Raw genomic sequence first — 10,423 nt, 5'->3', positions numbered from 1 at the left:
ATGGAGGGGGAGGGATAGCCCTGAAGGATAAATCCCAGCATCACCACCAATCAGTAAATTCAGAACCCACCTCTTCTCACTTTCCCCTTCAAGGAAATGAAGATAGCAAACATAACTGCCTCTTGCAATAAGTATGAGGAACCAATGAGAAAACATGCATGCAAATGGGCCAGATGTGAGATGTGGCCTGTAGATATAGCCTGCAGATACAGTATGTAGGGAACTAAGCACTAAATCTAAAGCATAGTCCAAAGCCAAGACGTGCACTGAATGCTATTATTTATAGCCTGTAGAGCAGTATATAATTGTTCACTGTAATAACAATATCCCTACAAATGTCTGTGTCACCCTTGCCCAGGGGCCATGCTAATCCTCTCTGTTTTATTCCAATTTTAGAATAGGTGCTACCAAAGCGAGTACACAATATTCTCAATAAGCATACACACCTAACAGGTTTCCAAGAATTCTTTCCATTTTATGAGTCAGCTTTGATGGAGGGGTTTGGCATATATACTCTAATGTGCAGGCAACCAACAGAACTGTGAAAACCAGCCAGGAAACAGAAACAGCAGAGAGTGTTGGTGTACTAAAGCCTTAGAGTGTCCCTCAGGTCAGGTGGAAGGGAAATAGTGTGTTTTTGTTTCCATTAGACAAGGATTACCTTGTACCAGCACTAATACACAAGCCACTTAGCAAGTTTATTTTCATTCAAACCGTAATAACATTCAGTGCAACATTCTCCAGAAGTTAACAGCTCTCCCAACAAGCAACAGCCTGTAGTTTGTGTGGCACTAATATGCAGCTAAGTAGTTTGGGCTACTCAGACATCTGGCCCAAGGGAAACAGCTGGAAAAGAATAGCTATTAAGCTTTTGTTTGCCTTGAGAGCTATCCCTACCAATGCCAAAGCGTTGTGGGAGACTCAAATACCTCATTGTGGCTCAGACCACTTTTCTAATTGCAGGTGGTGGTGTTATGTCTTCTTTTCCTCATTGTTGGGAAGTAGAATCCTGTCTGGTTTTTCCTATTGGATCGTGTTATTTTGAGTACACTCTGTTACATTTAAGCTCACCACATGCATGCAGGCAGAGAAAGTCTTTATAGAAAAACAGTATATCAGGTCTAAAACCAAAGAAGCAGTGCCTTAGACAGTGAGGATATTTGATGAAAGGGAAATTAAATCAAAAATTTTTTTTATTATTTTACCAGAAGTGCAGGGCCACAGAACTAATATCTGATGAGAGCTAATCAGATATATGTTTGTTCTTTATTACTTGTTTTTCTCATTTTTTAATGTTCACTGAAATTTTGTTTATGGAAGAGAAGGAAGCATGGAGAGCTTGTGTACGCTGTCCAGAAAAACACACTTAGAACATGGCCATTCAGAGGGTAAGAACCCAAGCAGTCCCTGTGGAACTTCCACACAACTCCCTAAATATATCAGATTCTAGGGGTAGCTCAGTTGGTTAAGCATCTGCCTTCGGCTCAGGTCATTATCCCAGAGTCCCCCAAATGGCTTCCTGTTCAGCAGGGAATCTGCTTCTCTCTCTTCCCTTTGCCCTTCCCCCAGCTTGTGCATGTGCACACACGTGCACACGTGCATTCTCTCTTTCTCTCTCAAATAAATAAAATCTTTAAATATAAATATATCAGATTCTAATTCTTGTCCAGAATTTTTTCAAATCTGATTAAATTTTAAAATACTCCACATAAACTCCACAGTGGTAGTTTTGCTGGAAATGCTAAGTTCCAGATATTTCTGGATACTTTGTGTGTCTCAGTGGTTATTTGTTCAGAAAAAGATATAGATAAATAAATGACACTATCTACCTCAGCATCTTAGGTGGAAGGCTCATATGTGTAACAGTCCTGCTCAGATACCTTTTAAATGGCCAGTAGTAGTAAGAATGCAAAGTGATCCAGGAAAGCATTAGAGCAAGATACTTTGGAGAGGTAGACAAGGACAAAATTATAACACATGGAGACTTAAAGTTTATGACCATTCTTTTCTAAGTAAAAAGGGAAATCCATCACAGTATTTTAAACAGGTGGGTGTTGATAACATGACTTGATTAGTGTTTTAAAACTATGTATGGCTGTGGTCCAAGAAAGGATTCCTGGAGGAAGAAAGGGCAGGAGATGAAGGTATCTTGGATTATGGCAAAGGCTTGAAGAAATAAATCAATAGACTGGATAATGGATTTGGATTTGGAGGCTACAGAAGTAGACCTATTGGAGGGGATTCTAAGGGTTCTGGCTTGTATAACTGGGTGAATGTTAGTATATCCATTCATCAGGGAACATGGGAAGAAGACCATGTATGAAGGGAAGTCCTTGAGTTCACTTTGGGACAACTTGAAATACATTTGGGACACCCAACTGGGGGTGTCAAGCACTCAACTGCATGAGTGTGTTACACAGCAAAGTAGCCTGGGATGGAGACATGTACTTAGAAATAATTCTTAGTTGAAGCCTCTTGCACAATTAAGATTGCTTAAAGAAAGAAAACCAAAACAGACGAAAGACCAAGACAGAGATGAGTTACTTTATTACATGCTATGCCAAGTAGCATGACTCAACTTGAAAAAGCACTGGTCCCTTGGACTATGTTGTAAATGGACCTCTTGGAGTTCAGTGTGACAGCCCTGGATAGAAGTTTGAGGACCCAATAACTAGGAGAGAGAAGAATAAGCTTATCAAGTGAGTGCCTGTAAAGACAAGAGGAAAACATGGGCCATATATGGCAGCGGGAGGAAAGAGAAGAGATTATTTCAAGAAGGGCAACATGAGAAGTTACAACTGTGACTGAGACATCAAGTATGGTGATGATATAAAAAGAAGGACATTGACAAACTTGGCAACACAAAAGTCATGAGCATTCTTAGCAAGAATCATCTCAGTGGAATTACTGAGGTGGAAACCAGATTGGAGTAAGAAAACAGGTGAGCAGAGGTCTGACCACAACTCTAAAATCTCATCGCACTCTGAATTCTCTAGTAGCACTTACCTCACTGCAGTGAACCTATATCCATCTTAGCCTCTCAAATGAAGTGTGAGTTCATTGATATTAGGACCCTATCTGATTCACCTTTGTGTTCCAGTCTCATTGTACCAGTCAGAGTGGTCCTCCCAAATCATAAATCATATCAGCTCTGTACTCTTTCTAAAACCCTCTGCTGGTTCCCAGTCTCCTCAGAGTAAATGGCAGAATCCTTCATATGACCCTCAGGACCCTCTATCAGCTATTCCCATTATCTCTCTGGCTTTATCTTCCACTACTTGCTCTTTAGTCATTCACTAAAGGACCATTACCTCCTTACTCATCCACAAAATGCTAAGCATGTTGTTCCCTTCTCACTTACTGTTCCTTCCACCTTGTGTGCTCTTCTCCTAGACTCCCTCGTGGTTAATTCCCTAGCCTCTTCCTGGTCTTTATTCAAACATCTTCTTTTCTGAGAGCCCTTCCTTGACATATTTTTTCTCTTTAGTACTTAACACTTTCAAGCATACTCTATAAATTATTTGCCCTACCTATTTTGCCTCTTCTCCCTTAGAATATAAGTTCCATGAAGGTAGGAATGTCACATGAGTTTTCCTGCTGTTTCCTCAGCTCCAAAACAGTATTCTGCACAGAAAAGGACTCAGTAATTATTCGTTGAATGAATGAAAATTTCTAGTGCCTAATACAGTGCCCTATACATAATTGACAGATGATAAATTAATGAATAAACTTTTGTATTATGAACAAATTACATTGTTAATTGCTTAGATTGTATTGAATGAAAGGATGCAACTGATTCTTTTAAAAATCTGTTTGCTTGTCATTAGTTTTTGATATTTACTGTAACTCATCAAAATTGCAATATATGGTAAAATTCTTTGCAGCAATTTGAAACTGCAGGGTTTCACTGGCCATCCATATCAATCCTGAGACTAGATTGATAGAATGCTATCCATTCATTTGAATCTAATGCCTTTCCTGGAGCCTCAGAGTAAAGAAAAATGCTATGGTTTTTTTTATTATCATTATTATTTCCCTAATAACAACACTAAAAATATGGATTATACAAGTCTAAAAGTCTTTTGTTTTTAATCCCATTCTAAGTATGAGCCTGGCTTCACTGAATAGAAAGAATAGATAATGCCATAGTCCAGATTTAGACTAAGAGGGTAGATTAAACAATTGGGTGAAAATGTTTCATGGTATCTTTATGTCCTTTACTGATGTTTATTTCAAATTGAGTCACCTATTGCTCCAAAAATTTCAACGTAACATGGTTTCATATCATCTTTCTCCCCAAAGAAGATAAAGACCAGGTTGTTGAGCCATATCTCAGCTGGCTTCATAAATTTATGACCTGTCACCAAGCATAAGTATGTGAAAATTGTCATAATGACAGAGATTAGTCTGTCCAGGGCAGAGGCAAGATCTTGATGCATAACTTCTAAGCAGAATAAACAATTTTCGCTGAGGAGCTTGGTGAATGTTTTTAAGAAATATGGTCCACTGGTGATACTGTCACAAGAACAGCTAGCTGTGCTTTTGGGAAAAAAAAAAAAAGAACATTTAATGATGACAGGTATGAGGCACAGCAGCCACTATTCCCCTGAGGCCCCGACACTACAGAAGATGTGCACTAAGAGTATATGGCATGGCCGAAGATCATGTAGGTTTCATGTCAAAAGCAAAAAAGAGCAGAAACCTGGGTGGCTCCGTTGGTTAAGTGTCTGCCTTTAGCTCAGGTCACGGTCCCAGGGTCCTCAGGGATTGAACCCCACATGGGGCTCCCTGCTCAGCAGGAAGCCTGCTTCTCCGTCTCCCACTCCCCCTCCTACTCCCCCTCCCACTCCCCCTCCCACTCCCCCTGCTTGTGCTCACTCTCTTGCACTGTGTCTCTGTCAAATAAATAAATAAAATCTTTAAAAAAAAAAAAGACAAAAAAGAAAAAGTAGTAAATTCCTTCCTCTGGGACATATTTCTACTTCCTTGTCTTTTATCTTATCCGAACTAAGGTAACCTAACTTTTTATTTTTTTTTATTTATTTTTTTTAAAGATTTTATTTATTTATTTGAGAGAGAAATGAGATAGAGAGAGCATGGGGGGGAGGGTCAGAGGGAGAAGCAGACTCCCTGCTGAGCAGGGAGCCCGATGCGGGACTCGATCCCGGGACTCCAGGATCATGACCTGAGCTGAAGGCAGTCGCTTAACCAACTGAGCCACCCAGGTGCCCTAACCTAACTTTTTAAATTCATTAGCATTCGTGATAAATCCCTTTCAGAGCCTTAAGAGGAAGGCAGCAAAAATTGTACTCTGATCCCCAAAACTATATAAATAAAGCAACTGGGGATTCCTCATCCTCTATCATAACAGAGATAATATCATAAATATCACATTTTATAGATTTTTTTTAAAGGAAACAGCTGCATGACCAACTTGGAAATCTCCATGGTGCACCCACTGCGCTCATGTTTCCCAACACGAATCTCTGGTACATCAGCTCATTCAGGCTGGAGCCAACCCTTAAAGCCCCAGTGTATTTAAAAATATCCTTTTCAGTGAAATGGCTTAAGGGAAGAGAGGTGCTATGGTGCTGTCATTTGCTTGCTTTAGGGCCCATTCAGTTGTAGAGTGATGTCACTTAGGTGTCTTTATCCATAAGAAACATTTTTCCTGAGGAAAGTCATTTACAAAGGCCTCTGTCTCCTGCTTAACTAGAACAGTTGTTAGTTCCAGAGTGGGAGTGCAGCCTGTAGAGTCTGAGGAACATCCCAAAGCTGGTTTGGCCAGTTACTGTGTCACACTGGGCAAATTACTTGAACTCATGGGCTTCAGCATACTCCATATGAAATAGGAATAACTAATAATTTCTACTTTATAAGGTAGTTGTGCCAAGTAGTTGAGTGACTGAGAAGTTCCTGGTTCAACTAATATTTGACAAGGGAGCCAAAGACACTCAAGGTGGAAAAGATAGTTTCTTCAATAAATGGTGCTGGGAAAATTGGATATCCACATGCAAAAAAATGAAACTGGACACCTATCTTATACCACCCATAAAAATGAACTCAAAATGGATTAAAGACTTAAACATAAGACCTGAAACCATAAAACTCTTAGAAGAAAACATAGGAGCAAAATTTCTTAATATTTGTCTTGGCAATTTTTTTGGATATGATACCAAAAACACATGCAAGAAAATAAAAAAAAATAATAAGTGGAACTGCATCAAACTCAAAAGCTTCTGTACAGCAAAAGAAACAATCAACAAAATGACAAGGCAACCTATGGATTGGGAGAAAATATTTACAAATCATATATCTGATAAAGGGTTAATATCCAAAGTATAGAAAGAACTCATATAGCTCAATAACAATGAACAATGTGACTTTAAAAACAGGTAGAGGACCTAAATAGACTTTTTTTTCCCTGTGTACTACTGTCTGTTGGTTCATAAGCTCCTAAGGAGCTTCCCAGGTAAAATCTGAAACTGGCCCCCATAGGCAGAGGGCAGGGAGAGGCTGAAGAAAGAGACAGGCCACTCCAGACTGGTAGGTGGCAGTATTAATAAGTAAAGGAACTTATGTACAAAGCTTGTCTTAGGTGGCTGCAGACACTCGAGTAGATCTCTACACCCACCTGCCAAATTGTAAAAATTTATATTCAGGCCTTACCTGGGTTCAATCACGTATACCACCTAGATGAACTCAGCACCATATCACTATTTCTTTTTTTTTTTTTAAGATTTTATTTATTTATTTGAGAGAGAGAATGAGATAGAGAGAGCATGAGAGTGGGGAGGGTCAGGGGGAGAAGCAGACCCCTGCTGAGCAGGGAGCCCGATGTGGGACTCGATCCCAGGACTCCAGGATCATGACCTGAGCTGAAGGCAGTCGCTTAACCAACTGAGCCACCCAGGCACCCCACCATATCACTATTTCAAAGCTATATTCTTGGGCAGCTTCTGGTATGGGAGAAGGCAAGTGGTACCCACATTCCAAGCACAGGAGCTTCCGATTACCCAGGTCCAGCTCACAAGTCAACCTGTGGTAATGTCTTCTCAAAGACCTCCCCCAACACTACCTTTTGTGACCTCACATGTATCCCTCCTCACCAGTGTGTCCTGAGGGGCCAGCAAGGGGGTTCACTAGCTTGAGGTGGCTCCTTTGGTGGTTATCTGGCTGCGCTGGAGGCAGATATCAGAAGAACAATCCAGGCTCATGCAAGAGAAACCACAGATTAAGACAGTGATTCCCAAAATCAGTGACAACTTTTTCCACTAAGAGCCCCATGATATGAACCACTGACTTACTAGATCCCTTAAGCCAGGAGTCAGGATCACTGAGGGCACTCACTTATACCCTCATGTGATTTAAAAGATGATATATTAGCAGATCCATCAGGTATGAACACACAATATTTTGTTTGGGTAATGGCACAGGTGTTTCCTTCTGAGGCAGTATTAATGTCAAAGTCCATTGTATTTTGGAGGACAGCTTTTCTCATTAGAGATAGTTCAGTGTTCAGTAAGGACAAGCTTTGTTGCTTCGGTGCTAGCTGAGTGAATTTAGTAAGGGCTTTTGTGTATGCTATGATGTCTTTTAGGACAATGGAGGGAACGAAGACAGCAGCTAAATGATTGCATTTGTGGAAAACAGTGTCCACCTGGCCTTGAGGAGGGCGAGGTTGGTGGTTTTAGGAGCTTGACCTGGTTGTACATACAATACATGTTAGCCAGGGGCAGGGGGCAGCACAGTCAGGCATGAGGAGATGGACTGGGGACAGGACCTGCCAGACCAGAACTCCCCCCCACCAACTCCCCTCTTTCAATGGCGCATGTTCCGTTCCAGGCATGGTGCATTCCAATGGGTCTGGTACATAGCAAGACAACAAGTTCCCTGTGGAGACAGTAGTCTCTCCTGCACTCAGGGATGCCAAGTAACTTATCCAGCCCTGAGGGACATCTCATGGCAATTTCCAGTAGATAATTCCTTTCCTAGGTGTGATGGGGCATGGTGTTCCTAGCAACATAGCAGGTGATCCACGGTGAGAGTGGGAGCAATGTCCGTTTCCCGTGACTTCCCTACTTTTACTGCGTTAGTTGCCTCAGTAGGGGTCTACGGTCTGGCACATGGGGCAACAGGCCCTCCTGGTTAATTATTCACATATATTAAAGCCTGGATAGTACTTTAGTCCACCCAGCCAGGATGGTTTTACCTGTTAGTAATTTAACCTGCTATTTTAATATTCTATTGTCCCTTTTCTACCAAACCTGCTGCTTTCAGGTTATAAGGGAGATGGAACCTTTTCTTCAATGTCATGCTGTTTTGCCCAATCTTACACATCATGATCTTTGAAATGTGACCCACCCAATCGCAGTCTAGTAGATAAGGGTATCTATACAATGGTATTCAGCTTTTTTTAATCCCGCAATGATGGCAACCTGGTTTGCAAGGCAATTGGGAAAAGCCTGGATTAGGCCAGATGCAGTTTCCACATGAGCCAAAGCATATTTAGAACCCTCCCTTGAAAGGAAGCGGACAATAAAATCAATTTGCCATCCCTTACTGGTTGAGAACGTCAAAGGAAGGCCCCAGACTCCTTCGGCAATTGCCTTGGGCAGTGTTCAAAATACACAGGACATGTGGTCACTGCATTAACCAAGTCACTGTATTTCAAGGGCAACCCAGCATTCTTGGCAATATTCTGTCTCACCTAGGCACTGTGGTGGCCACTGTGTCTATGCACCCAATCTGCTGCAGCTACTAAAGGGTCAGTTGCTAGGGCTCATACCAGAGCTAGGCCATCAGCTACCTAATTGCCAGGGGTTGTCAGTGCCTTAAGAGCCAGGATATGGACAACAGCGAGGACTGCTTTAGTCTTTTACAGATAGACCAAAATATCTTTCCACATATCCTGATCCCACAAGGGCTTATTCAAGATCATGTACCCTTTGACGTCCCATTGTCTGAGCCATAGGGTTCATCCCTTTAAAACAGCCCAACCGTCAGTACAAAGGGTTAACATCCATGACTCATAAATCATCCATCACCAGCCAGACTACTCTGAGCTGGACCCCTGCTGGATGCTGTTCTGGCTGCAGAGTGAGGGGCTCTGCTCTACCTGGAGGACTGCAATGCTGCTCTCTGGAGGTATATCGGGATTCTGCCCACTTCCAGAGCTGGGGCCAAAATCCTAAGGCATTTTCCCCCTTCTGTTGTTTCTGTCACAGTGTCCGATCCATACCTTCTGAAGTCACAGACACATCAAACTCAAATGGCAGCCCTACTTGGGAGATGCCCAGAACTTTAAGCTATTTCACTAAGTCACTCAAAGATGACTTGCTGCTCTAATCCTCAGTCCCACATGGGCCTTTTTTTTTTTTTTTTAAACCAGGATATAAGGGACAGAGACACTGGGCCAGGTGGGGATTAAAAGTCCTCCGAATCCCCAAAATCTCTACAAAGGCTTGCACTTCTTTCATATTCTTAGGGGTTGGATAGGCTTGCACCTTATCAATCACAACTTCTGGAACAACATGCATTTTACCTAACCAAATGGCTCCCAAACCTTCTGGCGATGCCTGGGCCTTGAACATTCTGTGGGCTCCTTGCTCATCCTCTCGCTTACAGAGACTCCAGCAAAAATTCAAGATGCCTTTCAGCAGAGGCAAGTCTTCACACGTTAACATCATATCATCAATGTAATGGGCCCATTTTACTAATGTGGGGAGGCAGGAAAGGGACAGGTCTCCAGCTAACATCCCATGGCATACTGTGGGCTATGCAGGTAGCATTGGGGGAGCACTTGAAAGGTTCATTATTGTCCCTCCCACATGAAGGCAAATTGATCTCAGTCATCAGAAACCTGACAAAACCTCTTCCATGAATCTCTTTAGAGATGAAGCACTTTTGCTAGATCACTTTTTGCCAAAGCATCAGAGTAAAACAGTAATTGTCTCAAATGACAAAAGACTGAAAAATGGCCATGGATAAGGATCTGATGAGAGTCCTTTAGAATGCAGTTGATGAGGGAATGTAGTTATTTCTGTGACATACAGTTTTTTTTGTTTTTTTTTTAGTTTTTTTTATTATGTTATGTTAATCACCATACATTACATCATTAGTTTTTGATGTAGTGTTCCATGATTCATTGTTTGTGCATAACACCCAGTGCTACATGTGCCCACTTTAATACCCATCACCAGGCTAACCCATCTTTCCACACCCCTCTCCTCTAGATCCCTCAGTTTGTCCATAGTCTCTCATGGTTCATCTCCCCCTCCGATTTCCCCCACTTCATTCTTCCCCTCCTGCTATCTTCTTCTTCTTCTTCTCTTGTTTGTTGGGAGATTTTTGATAACTGCTTCAATTTCCTTAGTGGCTATAGGTCTGTTCAGGTTTTCTATTTCTTCCTGGTTCAGTTTTG

At 41.7% G+C, this 10,423-nt stretch overlaps 1 non-coding gene across 1 annotated transcript; it reads right to left on the bottom strand.

Annotated features, from left to right (window-relative positions):
* Positions 1-316: 316 nt before the first annotated feature.
* Positions 317-420, bottom strand: LOC115940412 (U6 spliceosomal RNA). The gene has a single exon (XR_004075172.1). It is a non-coding gene; the product is annotated as a U6 spliceosomal RNA (small nuclear RNA).
* Positions 421-10,423: the final 10,003 nt, after the last annotated feature.

The sequence above is a fragment of the Leptonychotes weddellii genome, unplaced genomic scaffold (assembly GCF_054177405.1).
Source record: "Leptonychotes weddellii isolate Sample4059 unplaced genomic scaffold, ASM5417740v2 HiC_scaffold_5053, whole genome shotgun sequence".
Classification (NCBI taxonomy): Eukaryota; Metazoa; Chordata; class Mammalia; order Carnivora; family Phocidae; genus Leptonychotes; species Leptonychotes weddellii.
This window is presented reverse-complemented; position numbering and strand designations above follow the sequence as displayed.